Source organism: Argiope bruennichi, chromosome 11, assembly GCF_947563725.1.
Source record: "Argiope bruennichi chromosome 11, qqArgBrue1.1, whole genome shotgun sequence".
Lineage (NCBI taxonomy): Eukaryota > Metazoa > Arthropoda > Arachnida > Araneae > Araneidae > Argiope > Argiope bruennichi.
The window spans coordinates 51,938,093-51,958,471 of NC_079161.1; positions in this window are offsets into that span (position 1 = coordinate 51,938,093).

Here is a 20,379-nt window from a genome sequence, read left to right on the forward strand (position 1 = left end):
AATAAGAATATCTTATGATGGATTTCTACAAATTTATTCATTAAAAACTATTAATTGATCATATTCAAATGACCTACATTATGAGGTCGACACTCTCTAAAATACATATCTCAAATTTATAAAAAGACAGAAAGAATGAAAACTTAAGTTTTTAACACTCTAACGATGTTTCTTCAGTTCAGTTTTATGGCATTTTACAAAACTAGATTTGGAAGGTATGAAGCGATGCTTCCAGGGCCTATTTGCACAAACTTCAGCTGGTATTTACGATTCCATCTTGCCACACCTTTTGCACCATTAATCGTCACCATCCAGCATAACACGTGTCGTATCAGCTTTGTCTCTAACCCTTTCCCAGTGACGCGGCAATCGCAAACAGCAGGCCTAAATTCATTTGCATAGCAGCAGAAGAAGGGGTGCTGTTCGACAAAGCTGCGTAAATATGGTGGCCGCAAAACTCGGCCTTCGAACATTCCCTGGTACATAGGAGACACTGCAACACGCGCGTGCTAATCGCAGTTGGAAAGAGGATTTTTGGATCGTGATTCGTGATGTGTTCCCAGGCCCCTGTTTTTTATTATAGTCTTGTTTTTGATTCCATGAATCAGGGTTTTCATTACTGGTGCCTGGTTGCTCAGCTTCCTGTGCTCAGAAAATGAAGGTTTAGGAATGGATGCTGAATGGATTGGAGATAAGGAGGGTGTTGTAGAAATAGGCTGCATGTCCATACTGATAGCGAGATGGCGTGGTTACGATTTTCCGTCATGTTTAATATTATGTGGGCAATTGCCTTTCCTTTATCTGTATGGAAGACCTGTAAAAGAAAGTTTATGATAGTATTTCAAGAATGTTTTGTAATGTTCTAAAATCTTCTCCATAACAAATTTCCATACAACAATTATATTTTTATTGCTTTTTGTTCAACTTATTACTATATTTGTTCCTTCAAATTCAAAAACCAGATTTCGAAAAAAAAATGAAAAAGAATTTATTATTTGTTTATTTCGAAATACTACGTGACTATTAAATAAATGTCCCGGTTTGGAGGCATCTGTATATTAAGCTAATGAACGGGATGTAACACTAAATTTCGAATACAGACAGCAGAAGGGATAACCTTAAACAACCATCCCAATCCGTACGCCTTGAAGGCATACCCCTTCCATAGGAAGCACGTCCAGCCATCTATAGGGAATAGCTGTCCTCACACTATTTGTGTACTTGCTAAGGAGGTGAGAACGAACCACCTAACATGCCTGAAGAGCCTTTTCCCAGTGAATAGTAGAAGGAATAAGGATATAAATTCCACAAAGAAAGTGACGAAAATTATTAGTTGAAGATATTTTGGCGTTGTTTAAATGAAAATGGAACAGCAATCCCAAATGAAGGCAAGGAAAAAAAAAACCCACAATTTTTTTTTATTAAGTACAAAAAGTCTACATGAGGAATAAAAGTTAGTGTTGATAATGTTTGAAAATAGTTGAACATAGGTCCGTTTTCCATAGCACTGTGATGTCATAGGACTTGATACAATTAAGAATGTTGATATGCACAATAAATAGAGCATATATAAGACTATTAAAGTAAAACGGCTTTGTCATTACTTGATATTGATATTTCACAGAAGCATTCACATTAATCATGTTATGCACAAGAGATTCAATTGAAACTGAATGCATCCAATGCCTCAATCCAAATAACTTTGCTTCCAAAGGCGGCTGGTACATAATACTTAGGGAAGATATTAGCAATTAAATAGGTTCGTTAAAATTATCCAGAATTCTGCGATCTTATTTCTCTTTCCTTGCTTATCAGATCCAAAACGCATAATATCATCTACACCAACAAACAAAGCAATAATTTCAAACCGCAATCAAGGCAGACTTATTTCATTACAGTTCCCCAACCAACAAATCCTAAATCCAACACCCCTTGCGTACCTGCCCTCGAATTTCTGTACCCACTTCTCTTTGAAATATGTCCGCAGATCGGCCAGTAATCCGATTACCCCTAATCTCCTGTTGGAGCCCGGCCTAACTGAAGGGGTCTCCAGGCCTAATCTCTCGTCTGATAGGGGATTGTTCGATGTTATCGGCAGGGAGTACGCTGTACCCCGATTATCGGCCAGTTAGGTTCCACTGAAAAGATTTTGGCAGGCCGGCATGGTTTCACGGATGGATGGTTAAGATAGGGGAGGACCTCCCTGGCATTGTTTTGCGTCCAAGGATAGTTGAGACACCCCTTTTGTCATCCGCGGGCCGTCAGATGGTTCGGGCTTATTCCAGGATTAGAGAACTTTATTGGGAATTTTTAGGCCAAATTAAATAAATACCTCAGCAATTGGGGCGACTTTTGAGTATAGTCTGCTGCATGAGAGTAAGGCAGATGGGATTTTAAGCACGACTGATTCCAGCTGATTAATTCAAAGCACGATTTAGGATTTGCAAATGTGTAAAAATGCTTTAAAGAGAATTATTTATATCATGGAGATTTCTTCATTACCCTTCTGCTAATCATGTCTTACCAATAATAAAGATATGCGAGTGTTTGTTATTTACTAGTCGCCTTTGGTAAATAACTGATCTGCGGGATATCGATTATATTTAATTCAATTAAATGGTTTAGGTATAACTGGTTCCCATATTGTCAGATACTAAAATCATGTAATCGTTTATTGTCTTTCGCATATTCAGGTCATTCTGAACTATGGACCTTTTCCAATGACCCATGAACCAAAGCGCTATTAAAAGTGTAAATACGCGGTTTATCCATATTATAAATTTCGTGGTATTGTAACTTCATTGTTTTTACTCGTCTCGTAAACTATACAGATATTTAAAAGAAATCTTCTTCTTTAATTTGCAATAAGGGAAGAAAATTAAGCAATTAAATATTTAATGAAAAAATGAAAATGATTTTGATTTTAGAGTAGCAAATCATTTATTGTTGGAAATCAAACAAAAAACATTTTTTTTAAAAAAAATTGTGATTGTGTTAAATTTATTTTTGTGCAAAAGTATTTCTGCAAATCATCGCAAAAAACAAAAAATGCCAAAAACTCGCTAAAATTTTAATTAAAACATACTCCGAGGAGCACATTTCTACCCCAAAATATGTAACATGCAAAGTGTAATAGTTGTAATCAAACCATGTAGAGTGTCAACACATACACATACACATACTCGTCTTTATTGTTTGTCGAGATTTTAATGAGTGGCTGGTTTGTCAACAATACTGGTTGTGTTTAATGTTAATTAAATCTCTTATGAGAAATTTGTAATTCATGATTTCATCAACAATGTATTGTTAAGGTTCTAATTGTGATATAAATTGTCCTCCCATTGGTGTGGTGTGGCTTGGAGAGCACGATGCCAGCTCAGGTGTCGTCCTTGTCATCTGACCGCGGTTCAAAATTACTAGGTCCGCCTCAAAATAGCCTTAGTGTTGCTTTAAAACAGGACGTTAATATAACTGAACTAAACTGTGATAGAAATTAAAATTATTATTTTAATAGCCTTTCGCTTTTTCTGTTATTACGTATTTAAATTTTTCTAATAGAGTCGTTCGTATTAAAATTTTTCTAATCCTACACTATCATATTTCCTTTAAGAATTCAAATACTAATAAAATTTATCTTCCAATTGCATGCGGTCTTTCATACTTGTGTAATTTCCCTTTCCTTATATGAATTGTGCTCAGAAAATAAACAGAACAATTTTCCTTAACTTTCAATATATAGAGGAAAAAAACACACTTCAATATTAAATATTTGATGAAACAATCTAAACTATTCGAATTCCTGTGCAAAAATATAAGTAACTGAATGATTATTAAATTATATTATTAAATAATTTTTTAAGAAATCGTCAAAATTCAGAAAAACATTACACGGTAATTAAATTTAAATCATTCAAAATACTATTTTCACAATTTTAAAATGACAAAAAAAATGTGAAATAATATTTTCGGAAGTTATGGAGAAAAATGTCAAATATATCCTAATTTAATTAATATTCTTGCAAAAATTTAAAAAAAAAATCGTTTGATACACATTTTCATTTTCTGAAGTTTAAATGCGTTTAAATTTGGTCATACTGTTTGGTATCAAGAGTGCCAATACTTCTTGTCCATTATCAATATAGATAAATGCTATAATGCACTGTATTGTAGCTGTTTCCATTTTTGGCTTCAAATTATTTTCCATTGAAATATAAACTATTACAATTTTCGCCAGTGAATCTGGAATCCATAAAATTGTAGTTGATTCCTTAATTGTATAATTGTATTCCTTAATTTCTAAAAATCCGAAATATGTTCGATAAATCAACGAATGTATTATGGCTGATAAATCTTAAAAAAGGGTCTAGGAAGGTTCAAAGTTTTATTAATATAATAAAATTATAATATGTCATTATCAATTAATTTTACTTAGAACTTGTCTAGTTCAAAACGGTTTATTTCGAATTCACCGATAATTTGAATTGTTGGGAGATGTTTAAAACTTTCTGATGAATATAATGTTAAAATATTGTTCATAATTCTAACTTGTTTTCGTAAATTTGAAATTAAAATTTAAAAAAACTTTAATTTAATTTTTATTCTAGAATTTATAGTTAAATACTTTTATTTTGCGGTTTTTAATAAGAGTAAACGACGGATTTTTAAGATCTTTTTAATGCACTAGGGAGCTTTGCTAATGCTCAATGAATTCAATCAAAAATTCACTAAAAATCTTCTCAATTCAATAAAAAGAAATAAATGCATTCAATTTTATTTGCATTTTTTGTATAGATTAAATTAGCAAACAGATGATTCACTAAGAATTTGTTCTTAGAACTGTAATGTTTCTAAAGTAATTTATTCCTTTATTTATTGTAGTCGCTATTTTTTTAAATTAAAGAAAAAATTAAATAGAGTAAGTATATTTTAATTTATAATCTAGATTGCTTACTAATTCTTGAATCTTCCTACAAAATTGTTAAATACTAGAAAATAAGACTTTGTTGCCATTTATAGTTTAAAAATTGTAGTTTTCTCTTGAATTCATATATTTTTTTAATTCAAATTTTGGATAAATTGAATTTTTATTGCGGTTCAATATTAGCCTCAAATTATACAAAAGAGGTTTTGCACAATTTGAGGATACAAAATTCAATATTCCTTAAACATTATTGTACAGAAGTTTATCCGTATTTCTCAAACATTTCCAGATATTTTCAATTTTAATTCTACGATTTACTCAACACAATTTTTCTTTTGTACATCCCAAATATCGTTTCCATACCGACCATTACCCATTGAATTTTCCCAGTCTGTCGCATTTTTTCTCTTTAATCAGATTATTAAATAAATTTAGCTTGTAATGTGATCCGCAAAAACTTAATATTATTAGGATTTCCTTTGTATTTCTTAAACCTTACCAAATCTTTAAAATTTTAATTCGATGATTTATCCAATACAATTTCTCTGTCGTACATTCCGAATATCATTTCCAGCCTACTATTACCCATCGAAATGTCCCAATCTGCACCATTTTTTTTTCTTTACTCGAATTATTGGATAAATTGATCTTTTAATGTAGTCCGCAATGGTTAAAATTATTAGAATATCCTTGTATTTCTTAAACATTCTCAAATCTTCCCAATTTTAACTAGATGGTTTATCCATAAAAAATTTTCATTCGTACACGCTGAATATCATTTCCAAGCCTACCATTGTCCAACCCAGGGTCTAAACTTCCCAGTATGCACCAATATCATTTCTGCATGGCAGTCTGCAGGGAAGCCAACTTGTTAGCCGCCCAGCGGTGTTCCCACGGTGGGGCTCTTATTAAAGGTCGCGTGGGCCGGTGCAGGACAATGGCACCCCCCTCCGAAAGTGAAGCTTTGATTATGGAAATGTGGGAGAATGCGACTCCATTGTTCGATGGGGGGTGGAGGATTACAGAGATGCTTGTCAAAGTTCAGTCGCCCCGGGTTAAGGGGAGGGTAGAACGCCTGGGTAGCCCCGAATGGGACTCTAACGAATGTTGCCGGACCGTTATGCCGTCAGTGGGGGGAGGAGGGAGAGGGGAATTGGTTTTGAATTCAATGCGGAATTTTTGGGAAGGTGTTTACTGGGCTAATGGACGGCCATAGAATATCGTAACATTGAATGAAGGGTATGGCCAACTGTAGAGGAGTGTAAAGCACACTGATTGGACTGCCCTCATCATCTGCTTTATTTTATACGACATAGCTTCGTCCGTCCGATATGAACCTGTTAAATCCTTTTGAATTGAATAAAAAGAAAGGAAAATGTTATTAGGGAGAAAAGAAAAGATAGAAATACTTACTGAATTCATTTTTATTTTTTAGCTCGCTGTCTTTTGTGAGCAATTGGTTTGCGCAGAATATAGTTGTGCAAAATTCAGTATTTCATTTGAGCATGATTCCCTAAAATAAAAAAGCAATTTTATTCTCCAGACGTTAGTGCAATATTATTTCAATGGCTTAATACTTGTTCTGTCCATTCTTTAAATGTATTTTCTTAAAAGTGCCATTAAACTGCTCGAGTAATTAATTGTCTAATTGCATAACGTTTTTCCAAATACTGTAACTTCCTTTCCCTCCCCTTTCATATAACTTAATATCCCGATTTGAGGGGAGTGTCATGGAGTTCTTGAGATCAAGATTCTTAACCTCCGGACATAACAGGTCAATAGAGTAATGGAATGGCAATGAGATTACTTAGTAAGTAGTTGTGCTTAGGAAATAAAGGATTAACTTAAGAGATAACTTAATCATGTAACTTATGCAAATAATAAACAGAAACGTTTTTCAGTTTTCAACAATAAAAGGAAATCACCGATTAAATATTTGATTGAAAAAAAAAGAACGTTTTGAATCTCGCAGCACCAGTATAATTTATTGTTAAAATTATAAATCTATGTCAAAAATAATTTATTTTAAAAATTTTCAAAATTACATGCCAAATAAATATAAAAAAAATAATCATATGAAAAATAAGTTAGTATCACTACAAAAATGTTTTTTAAATTTTAAAATGGTGTAAAAAACATTTTTACATAATATTATTTTTGGTAGTGAAAAAATTTAAAACTCTGTCTTAAATTTCTATTAATTAAAGTTTTAAATAGTCGCTCTGAGATGCAAATTTCCATATTCAAAAATGTATTCGTACCAAATTTGGTAGATATAGGACAAACGGTTTGACCTGCAGAAAATTAACATATACACAAATATAATCTCTTTTATTATTAAAAGAGATATTAGATGATAGGAATTTTAATACATGTATTTTTGAATCTATATTATTATTATTAAAACGTAGCTTCCTGAAGAATAGATCTCTCATTGGTAATTTTTAATATTATTATTAGTAGTAGTATGTGGCTTCCTGAAAAATTGAGTTATCACTGATAATTTTTATTTTTATTATTACCAGTTACTATTATTATTCTTATTAGAACGTAGCTTCCTAATAAGAATTCCTAATTTTTAAATCTTTGTTATTATTATTAGAACGTAGCTTCATGAAGAATAGAGCTCTCATTGGTAATTTTTTATATTATTATTAGTATTAGTATGTAGCTTCCTGAAAAATTGAGTTATCACTGGTAATTTTTATTATTACCAGTTACTATTATTATTCTTATTAGAACATAACTTCCTAAAGAATAGAGCTCTCACTGGTAATTATTATTATTATTAGAACATAGCTTCCTGAAGAATAGAGCTCTCATTGGTAATTTTTAATATCATTATTAGTAGTAGTATGTAGCTTCCTGAAAAATTGAGTTATCACTGGTAATTTTTAATTTTATTATTACCAGTTACTATTATTATTCTTATTAGAACGCAGCTTCTTAAAGAATAGAGCTCTAACTGGTAATTATTATTATTATTAGAATGCAGCTTCATGAAGAATAGAGCTCTCATTGGTAATTTTTTATATTATTATTAGTAGTAGTATGTAGCTTCCTGAAAAATTGAGTTATCACTGGTAATTTTTATTATTACCAATTACTGTTATTATTATTATTAGAACGTAGTTTCCTGAAGAATAGAGCTCTCACTGGTAATTTTTATTATTAGAATGCACCTTCATGAAGAATAGAATTCTCACTGGTAATTTTTATTATTTTTGTTACCAGTAATAATAATAAATTTAAATTTTTTCTGGTAATTTTTAGTATTTCTAAGCAGGTTTCCTCTGCATCAGCATCGGTAAATTTTACTTGCCTTTATTTCTCTTTTACTCATGCAAAACATTATTTTCAAACATTTTTTTAAAAATAAATCCTATTTTATAAACTTTAAAAAAACTTGGTAAAACGTATTCAATGATAATATCTTATCTCTCTGTTAATCGCAATTCTTGATTTTGTGATCGTGATAGGGCAATTTGGGGCATTTATACTCAACAAATATATTAAATTCTAGGTTTCATCTGTGAAGTTAATTTCATTCCCAGTATAGAGTCTATGGTTTTAAATAGATATCTATATTTTAATTTACTTACCATGATTTTCTTTTATGAATTTTTTTCCTTGATTTGCTGCTATCCTTTTGAAAAATTCTTGATTTTATGAAATGGCTGGGAAGTTTACTTTTAACATCTTTTCTTTCGTATTTTTTCCTTTTCATACCTTTTAATCCGAAACTGCACTGACCATTTGGGGCTTCCATTGTTATCATCTTCCTTAATGTCATTAAAATCTGTTTTAATATATTTTAGTGATGATCAACTGACTTTAAGTCAACGTATGATTTTTTTTTCTTTTGAATTATTTTTCCTTAATAATTGTATTGCACAAGTGTATAGACTCTTTGCAAATATTTATAAGAAGGTGACTCGAATTTTGTGCTTCGTGGATGCCACCTTAAAAAGACAAATGAATGATTCGTCACTTATTATTTCTATCATTTCCTGGATATTACCCGGATTACATCTTAATATAATTTGCCATTATGTTTCTTTCACAAATTTTTTTTTCTTTATCATTATTTTTCTTCTAAAATAGTTTGTTTTCAGGAAATGAAAAGCATCTTTACTTTCAGCACTTTTTCTTTCATGTATTTCTATTTTTACGTTTAAATCCATAATTGCACTGTCCATTCGAGGCCTCCAATTTTATCATATGCTTTAACGTCATACATTCTGCTTTAATATATTTCAGTAATGATCAACTTGCTTTAAGTCATTGCACGATTTTTTTCTTTTGGGTCATTTTTTTCATTCTTAATTGTATTACACAAGCTTATAGACTCTTTGCAAGTATTTATTAGATGTTTGCACGAATTCTGTGCTCCATTCGGATGCCACCTCAGAAAGGCAAATGAATGATTTGTCCCTTATTTGTTCAATCATTTCCGGGACATTTCCCACATTGCAATTTAATATAATTTGCCATTATGTTTCTTTTACGAAATTTTTGCTTTATTATTATTTTTCTTGTAAAACAGTTTGTTTTTAGTAAATAAAAAGCATCCTTACGTTCAACACTTTTTTTTTCCATATTTTTCCATTCATACCTTTAAAATCCATATTTGCAGTGTCCATTTGAGGCTTTAAATTTTATCATCTGCTTAACGACATTACATTCTGCTTTAATATATTTTAATGATGACCAACTCGCTTTAAGTCCTCGTATGATTTTTTTCCCATCTGAGTTGTATTACACAAGCGTATAAGCTCTTTGCAAATATTTATGAAATGTTGGCACAAATTCTATGTTTCGTTCGGATGCCGCCTCGGAAAGATAAATCAATGGTTTGTCTCTCATTTTCTCAATCATTTCTCGGATATTTCCCACATCATTTTAATATGATTTTCCATTACGTTTCTTTTACAAAATTTTTGCTTAATCATTATTTTTTTGTAAAATAGTTGGTTTTGCAGGAAATGAAAAACATCTTTACTTTCAGCACTTTTTCTTTCATATTTTTCCACTTATATCTTTAAGTCCGCTATTGCCTTTAATTCTGTCAAAGTAAACGTGATGTGTAAGGATATCGTTTATTTAGTGACGTTATTATAGGGACCTTTGATATATTTCAGGGAAAATATACGATGTTTTCCTTTTTTGAAATTTATAATTTATTTTATAGTGATTTTTTTTCTTTCTTCTTTGAAATATTTCTTACTTATTTTTGCCGTGGAAGTCTTTTTCACTTCCAGTATTTTCCCCTTCACATAGTCTTATTTGCATCTTTACTTCCCTAACTTTACTGTCCATTTGAAGCCTATAATGTTGCCATCTTCTTTAATGTTATTATATTCTGCTTTAACATACTCCACCAGTGATGATGTTTCATGACAATGTGTGATTTTTAGACATTTTTTTTCTTTTTAATTATATCAAATATAATTGTAGAGAATCTTTATAAGTAGTTATTAATGCAGTTGTTAACACGGAATGTGTTTTTTCGGATACCACCTTGGAAAAGGTAATTAATGATTTATCTTATACGCATGTTTTTCTTATACGAAATTCTGACTTTCTGATTATTTTTCTTGTAAAATAAGTTTCCAGGAAACCAAAATAGTTACTGATGTTTCTTTTACGAAATTAATTTCTCCATAATTATTTTTCTTGTAAAATAGTTTGGTTTTTAGAAAATGAAAAGAATCTCTACTTTCAGCACTTTTGTTTTCAAATTTTTCCACTTATATCTTCTACAACACAATTATATTTGATTTTGTCTAAGTATCCGTGATTTATAAATACACATCGTCATTACAAAGCGCTTTGATATATTCCAGGGACGATAAACTTGTTTTATTTCGTTTTGTAGTGCCTTTTTTATTATTATAATCATGAAAGTCATTTTTGTTTTCAGCACTTTCCCCTTCACATAGTCTTATTTACATCTTTAAATCCATAACTGCACTGTCCATTTTAGGCTTGGAGTGTCACCAATTTCTTTAATTTCGTTATATACTGCTTTAACACATTCCAGTGTTGATGAAATTTCTTTTTGACAATGAGTTTTTTATTCCTTGTGGGTCATTTTCTCTTTTAGTTTTCTTGTAAAATTCTTGTTTTTAGGAAACAAAAATAGTTACTGATGTTTCTTTTGCGAAATTTTTCTTTTGCATTTTTTTTCTCGTAAAATAGTTTATTTTCAAGAAATGAAAAGCTTCTTTATTTTCAGTACTGTATCTTTCATATTTTTCCACTTATATCTTTTACAACATAATTGTCTTTAATGATGTCTAAGTAACAGTACTGTATAAGTATACATCGTGATTAAAATGATGCTTTGATTTATTTCAAGGAAGATAAACTTGTTTTATTTCATTTTGTAGTGGTTTTTTTTTTCATTATCATAACCATGAAAGCCATTTCACTTTCAACACTTTTCCCTTTATATAATCTTATTTGTCTCTTCAAATTCATAACTACACTCCCTTTGAGGCTTACAGTGTTATTATCTTCTTTAACTTCATTATATTCTTTTTAACATATTCCGAAGATGATGAATTTGCTTCATGATAATGAATTATTTTTTCATCAGTGGACCATTTTCCGCTTTTTAACTATATCAAATATAAGTGTATAGACTCGTTGTAAATTAGTTAGTCATTGATGAAGCTATTGACACGAGATCTGTGTTTATTCGGGTCTTACCTTCCAAATGGCATTTGAATGATTTGTTTCATATTCCCTCAATCATTTCCCGAATTTTTATGCTTTAATGCAACATTTCGTTGTGTTTCTTATATCAAATTCTCGCTTTCTCGGTAGTTTTCTTGCAAAATTCTTCTTTTCCGGAAACGAAAAATATCTTTACTTTCAACGCGTTTCCTTCCATATTTTTTTCTTTTTCTTTTCTCTTTAAATCCACAGATGTATTGTTCATTTAAAGTACCAAATTAACAGTATTGTATAACTACACGTCGCCATTAATGCCATTACAGCCCACTTTAAATATTCTAAGGATGATAAACTTACTCTGTAGGTTTTCCCACTTTTTGAAGCCTTTCTTGTTTATTATAGCCATGAAAGTATTGTTAACTTCCAATACTTTTCCCTTTTTATAGTATTCTTTGTTACTTTAAATACATAATAGCATTTTCCATAGGAGACTTTCAATATTACCACTTTATTTTGGGTTAGTACTGTCCAATGAAACTAATAATAAGGATACCAAACTTGATTTATATCAAGACAATGTTTTCCTTCCCTCTTTCTTAGCACAAGATATAGCACCGATAATTTAAGTGTATTTTAAATTTGATGACTACTTGCCAGCTTTTCATTCAATACGCAAGATTGAATTAAATTAATGAAGAATTTCTGTATCTCCCACAGTTTTTGATACAATGTGAGATACTTCCAAATCTCCTTCATTCTTTCTTTAAGAAAAACCCTCATCAATTAATGAAGATTCTACAGATTACTAACTGATGTATGGTTATATTTGACATTTTCCATCAAATAATTTCTCTCCTTCCTTCTATTTTCCTTCTTCATTCAATGTCGTTCTTGGCACTTAAGATAATGCCGTTTGCTTCCATCCATATTTCTTCACTCAAATAGAAACACAAACTCCACAAATGCCTTTTCAATTTCATGACTTTTCGTATGCTTTATATTCAATACGCAAGACACTTTTGTGTTTCTCTCTCAGTTGTTGATATACTTTGAGATTCTTCTAATGACCTTTCTTTTCTCTTTAACTAAAACCTTGAACCACCAATGAAGTTTCTTCGGATATTTTTCTGATGGGTGGTTACATGTTGACATTTTTCTTCGATGAATTTCTCTTCTTAATCGTTCAAAATCATTGAAGTCAATTAACATGATCACGGTTGCTTCCATCGATCACTCTTTACTGAAATAGAAACACAGACTCTACAAGTGCCTTTTAAATTTCATGACTTTTCGTATGCTTTATATTGAATACAAGACACTTTTGTGTTTCTCTCTCGTTGTTGATATACTGTGAGATTCTTCAAATGACATTCCTTTTCTCTTTAACTAAAACCTTGACCCACCAATGAAGTTTCTTCGGATATTTTTCTGAAGGGTGGTTACATGTTGACATTTTTCTTCGATGAATTTCTCTTCTTAATCGTTCAAAATCATTGAAGTCAATTACGAGGATCACAGTTGCTTCCATCGATCATTCTTCACTCAAATAGAAACACAGACTCTACAAGTGCCTTTTAAATTTCATGACTTTTCGTATGCTTTATATTGAATACAAGACACTTTTGTGTTTCTCTCTCGTTGTTGATATACTGTGAGATCCTTCTAATGACCTTTCTTTTCTCTTTAACTAAAACCTTGACCCACCAATGAAGTTTCTTCGGATATTTTTCTGAAGGGTGGTTACATGTTGACATTTTTCTTCGATGAATTTCTCTTCTTAATCGTTCAAAATCGTTGAAGTCAATTTAGATGATCACGGTTGCTTCCATCGATCATTCTTCACTCAAATAGAAACACAGACTCTACAAGTGCCTTTTAAATTTCATGACTTTTCGTATTCTTTATATTGAATACAAGACACTTTTGTGTTTCTGTCTCAGTTGTTGATATACTTTGAGATTCTTCTAATGACATTTCTTTTCTCTTTAATTAAAACCCTGACCCACCAATAAAGTTTCTTCGGATATTTTTCTGCAGGGTGGTTACATGTCGACATTTCTCTTCGATGAATTTCTCTTCTTAATCGTTCAAAATCATTGAAGTCAATTAAGATGATCGCGGTTGCTTCCATCGATCATTCTTCACTCAAATAGAAACCCAGACTCTACAAGTGCCATATAAATTTCATGACATTTCGTATGATTTATATTCAATTCGCAAGACACTTTTGTGTTTCTCTCTTGTAGTTGATATACTGTGACATTCTTCTAATGATCTTTTTTTTTTCTCTTTAACTAAAACAACGATCCCCCAATCAAGTTTCTTCGGATATTTGTCTGCAGGGTGGTTACATGTTGACATTTTTCATCGATGAATTTCACTTCTTCATCGTTCAAAATCGTTGAAGTCAATTAAGATGATCATGGTTGCTTCCATCGATCATTCTTCACTCAAATAGAAACACAGACTCTACAAGTGCCATATAAATTTCATGACATTTCGTATACTTTATATTCAATACGCAAGACACTTTTCTGTTTCCTCTCATTTGTTGATATACTGTGAAATTCTTCTAATGTTCTTCTAATGTTCAAATAAAACCCTCATCCGCCAATGAAGTTTCTTCGTATAACTCTCTGCTGGGTGGTTATACGTTGATATTTTCCATCGAAGAATTTCTCCTCTTTCTTTTATTATCCTTCCACATTCAAAATCTATCTAGGCACTTAAGATAATATTGTTTGCTTCCAGCCCTCTTTCTTAGGTCAAATCGTAGCACAGACTCTTAAGGTGCATTTGAAATTTCAGAAATTATCGAGTGCTTTATATTCAATACGCAAGATTCATATCTGGTTCTACCTCAATTGTTGATAAACTGACAGATTCTTCCAAATCTTCATTCTTCTTCTTTTAAATAAAATTATCTTTAACCAACGAAGATTCTTCGGTTTACTCTTTGCTATGTGGTTACATGTTAACATTTTTATTCGAAGAATTTCTCTTCTGCCTTCTATTTTTCTTCTTAATTCAAAATATTTCTAGGCCTTTAAGATAATCTTGTTCACTTCATCTTTCTTTCTCAACTCAAAAGTAACAGAGACTCTTCAAGAGCATTTTAAATTTCATGACTCCTCGTATCCTCTTTATTCAATACGCAAGACAATTTTCTGTTTTTCTCTCAGTTGTTGATATACCGTGAGATTCCTCTGATGCTTCTTCTTCTCTCTTTAACTAACACCCTGTTCCCCCAATGAAGTTTCTTCGGATTACTCACTGCTTGGTGGTTACATGTTGACATTTTCTACCAACAATTTCTATTCTTACTTTGATTTTCTTTCTTCATTCAAAATTGTTCTAGTCCCTTACGATAATTTCGCGTGCCTCCAACCTTCTTTCTTAACTTAACAAGTAGCACAGACTCTTCAAGTGCATTTTAAATTTCATGACTCCTCGTATGTTTTATATTCTTTACGCATGATTCTTTCCTGTATCCCCTTCAGTTGCCGATATTCTGTAAGATTGTTTCAAATCTCTTTCCTTCTTTCTTTAAGTAAATCCCTCATGAAGCAATGAAGATTCTTCATATTATTCACTGATATATAGTTATATTTTGACATCTTTCATCGAAGAATTTCTCATCTTCTTTTTATTTTCCTTCTTAATACAAATCCATATCAGGAATTAAAGATAATCTTTATTTTTTTCCTTTCGCTTTAATACTATAGGTAGGACAGCTTCTTTAAGTGCTTTTTAAATTTCATGACTTCTCGTGTGCTTTATATTCAATACGCAGGATTCTTTTTTGTTTATCCCTCAATTGTTGATACACGCTGAGATTCTTACAAATCTCCTTCCTACTTTCTTTAAGAAAAACCTTCATCAACCAATGAAAATTCTTCGAATTACTCGCTGATGGATTACTACATTTTGACTTCTTTCATCGAAGAATTTCTGATCTTCCTTCCATTCTCCTTTTTAATTCAAAATGTCATAAAGCATTTGTGATAATCTTGTTTGCTTCCATCTTTCTTTCTTAACAGAAAATATAGCAGAGATTCTTCAAGTGCATTTCGAATTTCATGACTTCTTTTATCGTTTTTATTCTATAAGTAAGACAGTTGTAGATCTCTTTTCTGTGTCCCCCACAATTGTTGAAATTTTCTGAGATTCCTTCAAATCTCTTTCTTTCTTTCCTTGAGTAAAACTCTCATCAAGATATAAATATTATTTATACTATTCGCTGATCGATGGTTACAGTTTTACACTTTTTATCGGCGAATTTCTTATATTTTTTCGCTCTTTAATATGCGAGCAAATGTCATTGGTAGCTTGCTTCTTTTAATAGATTCTTCGTTCATAAAGACATGAAGCTCGTAAAAAAAAAGCATAAAACATCTGCCAAAAACACTCAGCATGTGGTAACTTTTACATGAAATTTGATAAATCCTGTGTTAGGCCATTCTTTGCCAGCAACTCAATCTAACTAATCGTCTTCAAAATCTCTGTGAGTCTATAAAAATTTTTCACTTCATCTCTTCCGTTTAAAATATTACTTTTTTTATTTTTGTTTTTAATATGATCCAAGAACATACTTTCCAACGGAACACTTCCTGCGTTTATCAAATGAGCAAATCTAATTGTTGACTTGCTTCTAACAAGAGATTCCTCGTTCATAAAGAAATGACCTTCATTATAATAAAGCATCCCACATCTGTTCTAAACTGTCAACAAGTGTCAGCTTTTCTATGAAATTTGATAAATCTAACATTGGGTCGGAGGATCCCTTCGGCAGCAACCCATATAATCAATCTTCAAAATCTTTGCATGTCTTTAAAGATGTTTCACGTTACTTCTTCCGGGGAAAATATTACTTTGTCCTTGTTGATTTTACCATGGTCCAAGAACATGCTTTCTATCAGAACTTTCCCTGCATGTATAATAAGGCGATAATCCCGCAAGATATTATAACTATTTTCAAGTCATTTCCTCAGTTGGAAATTTTCTTTCGGCTTTATTTATTTCACCGTAATTCGATAAATGCCCTCCTGCATTTTTGCTATAGAGTGTGGAAGACAATGTCAGGCAACCAAACTTTGCTGACTCATGGCTTAAATTACAACAGCTTTCATCATATGTGGATGAATAGTTTGACGCAAGATAACCGTTATAAGTCAACATATCAATTTGGGGCAAATTGTGAAGATTTTGCCTGTTGTAAACTTGGTCAAAATGATCAGCAAAACTTGTTTCGTAGTTTGGGACACTTCGATCCATTTTGTTTTGAGCAGAAATTCTTTGTTTATTTACGCCAAATTCCTCAGTATAGTCTGCAAATGAAGAAGGATTTAATTCATTTTCTTCAAAACAGGCAGATTCATTTCTAAAATTCTTCGAATCGGAAGGATACATGTTGACGTGTGTTGTAAAGTTTCTTCCTTTTGCCAATCTCTTTGCAAGTGCATCAATTTCTTCCACATTAATAGGACTGGTTTCTGCTATAAAATGTTGGTCATTTACCACATTCTTTTTTAATTTCTTAGAATAAGATTTGGTCTGAGTCAGTAATCTTTTATCACTTATATCATCTTCTGCTGAGATCCCAACACAGTTTTTACCAATTTGACCAAGTTCTTCAAAATTATAAGGATTTAGATTAGCAAAAATAGTAAGGTTTGGTTCATTTTTACCAATCCTTTTAAGTTTATGAGGAACTGGTTTGTCTTGAATCAAATAATTTCTTTCAAACATTCGGTCTCTTTCCAAACCAAAAGGCTTATCTTGCCCAACTAATTTTTGATCATTTATGACAACTTCTTCAAAGTCATGAGAATCAACATCGATAGCAAACTGTCGCTCATTCCTTTGATTCTTTTTAAAGCTTTTAGGACTTGATTTGCCTGGAGCACAAAATGTATCCCCAATAGCATCATCATTTTCGAAACTAAATGGATTTGATATATTTTGTTCAGAGAAATTCGGTTCAACTGTGTAGCCGCTTTCTTCAAAATTATAAGGATTCATGCTGTCTCCTGCACTCATATGTGGTTCTGCAACATCAGTCTCTTTCAAGCTGAAAGGATTTGGTTTATATGATGCAGAAAACCTTCTTTCAGCTTCATCAACATCAATGAAACCTTGAGGCTGTAAATTACTTTTTATATTAAATGTCTGTTCATCCATACGATTTCCTTCATAAGCATTTAATTGATCATTTTGGGAATATTTCAATTCAATGTTGAAATTACCAGCCTTTAATTGATTTTCTATCTTCTCTCGTAAGACATTAAATTTATAGGATGATACCTTTTCCTCGGCTTTAAACTCAGAGATTTCAGACTGTTTCTTGCGTTCACTTCTCTTTTTAATCTTATGTTTAATCTGTTTTTTATTTTTAAATTTCTTCCATATGTACCAGAAAAAAGCAATTAGAAGCGGCACACACATCAAAGAGAAAAGAGAGAACATTCCAATGGAGACAGATGTAAATGCTTCACCGTCTTGGCTAGTGTGATCAGATACTTCTGATTTAACAGTAGGAAAGGAATTTTGATATTCTCTTGCTTTATTTTCAAAGTCATAAGAATTATGAGGTGCTGGCAATTCCCTCTTTTTATCAAATCCATTCTCAAAAGAAGGTCGGTATTTTCTTCTAAGATGATTCCTTTCCAAAAATGGATTCCAGTCCTTTTTCTGTTTACCAAAATGATGTGGGATTCTTTTAAAGTGATTATTCCATGGTTTTTGTTTTCTAAAGAGAGGTGATTCATGTATCTCCCTGCGTGGAATAAAATCATCATTTGGTCGCAAAAAGTAAGACAGCTTAGACTTATGAAGGTCATCAGATTCACCTTGAAATCCAAAATTTGATTCTTGGTATCTTCGACGATGAGCAATTCTTGGATAATTATTCCATTTCTTCTTCATAAAAGGAGACCGATGAAATTTCACATATTCATTTTCAAAACGATCATATCTCAGATCGTCACCATCACCATCATAATTATTCCAGTCATTTGCATAAAATTGGCCAAAAGTGTCAAAATCCTGGACCGTTGCCATCATATTCCGTAAAGCCCGATTGAAAGCTTAATTTATTCCAAAATGCTGGAGGGATTTTTTCTAAAGGCTATCTAAAGCCTGTTAAATCTACAGGTTGTATATACTCAACCAGGAGATATTTTTAAATCGCTGCGATATCGCAATTTGTCTATCACAAAATTGAAACGCTTTGTCAATTCAGCAAGACACAAATATTTTTATTCTATAACGGTATGCAACAATACCACATCTATGGTATTGTTGCAGTTAACAATGTTGTCGTTATCACGAAGAAATAGAAAAAATAATCTTAATTACAACTCTGTCTTCAGATAGATATTGTTGCTCAATAATCATTTAAAACTCTCATTATTGGAATGAAATACAGAAAATAATCTTTTCTAAAGCAAATACCAATAAAAAAAAGAAATGAAATAGATGGTCTATTTAGTCTGGATTTTTAGAAATAGACTGGAAATTTCAATATAACATATTCTCCTAAAAGTAATGAGTCATAGACGTATAACTTACTAAATTTGCAAGTACAAAAGCATAAGATGTCATTATTGGAATGAAATACAGAAAATAATTTTTTCTAAATCAAATATCAATAAAAAAAAAGAAATGAAATAGTCTGTATTCAGTCTATCATTTTAGAAATATACTGAAATTTTTAATATAGCTTATATTCTTTTTAAAGTTACGAGTCGTGAACTCATAAATTAATAAATTTATAAGTATAAAAGCATATGATTTCATAAAATTAAATGTTCATAAGCTTATTATTTGAATCATAAAAAATATAAAAGGCTTTATTTAGTTTTTTACAATAGTAGATTTAAAATTTATGTTGTGAAAAAATCTGTATCAGGTGATTTTTTTTTTTTTTTTTTTTGCATTTTAAAAACTGTTACTAAATTTCCATTTTATCATATCAAAAAATAAAAGAAAATTATGATTATGGTTTTATTTATATTATACAAATTAAACTTTCCATTGCAACCGATATTAATCCAAACATAATATTTAAATGACACTATTGAAAACGATTTTTTTAATATCACATAAATAAGAGCATTGCTGTACACTATTGTATTTATCTATTATGCAAGTCAAACAATAAAAATGAATAAATTATGGAAAACTGCTTTCCAGTTATGTAACAGATTAATTAGAAAACGATTTCTTCGCTTCTTTATTTTACGTAATTTATGCAATAGCAGATGGCATTATAATTGCCACAAACGATTTGGGTCTCGTGTGAGCTCAGAAAATGACAGAAAACCAATCGGTTATATTAAATCTCTTTAGGAATTTATTAAAAATAAATAAAGCTTTTTGTTACGAAATATTTTTAAATAAAAAGTTTTTGTAATAAAATATGCACAAAACGTATTATTATTATCGTAACAAATTGCAATAAAATATAATAGTTCCATAAGACTTCTGAACATAAGTAAAAAATATAAAATGAAATAGGAAACTATATAGTATAAAAATATGATTTCGTGTGTTATCTGAAAAGATTTTATGTTTTTAAGGGTACTTACAAAGGTTATATATATACAGTGTCTCACAAAAGTGATGGGATACTTGTGCTTTACAAAAGGACACTGTAATAAAATAAATTAAAAAAACAAGTACAAATTTTTTGTGGGTGTGTTTCATACTTAAATTTAGTAAAAATTATTACATAACATACATTTTGTCAAAATATTAAAATATTAATTTAATAAAAT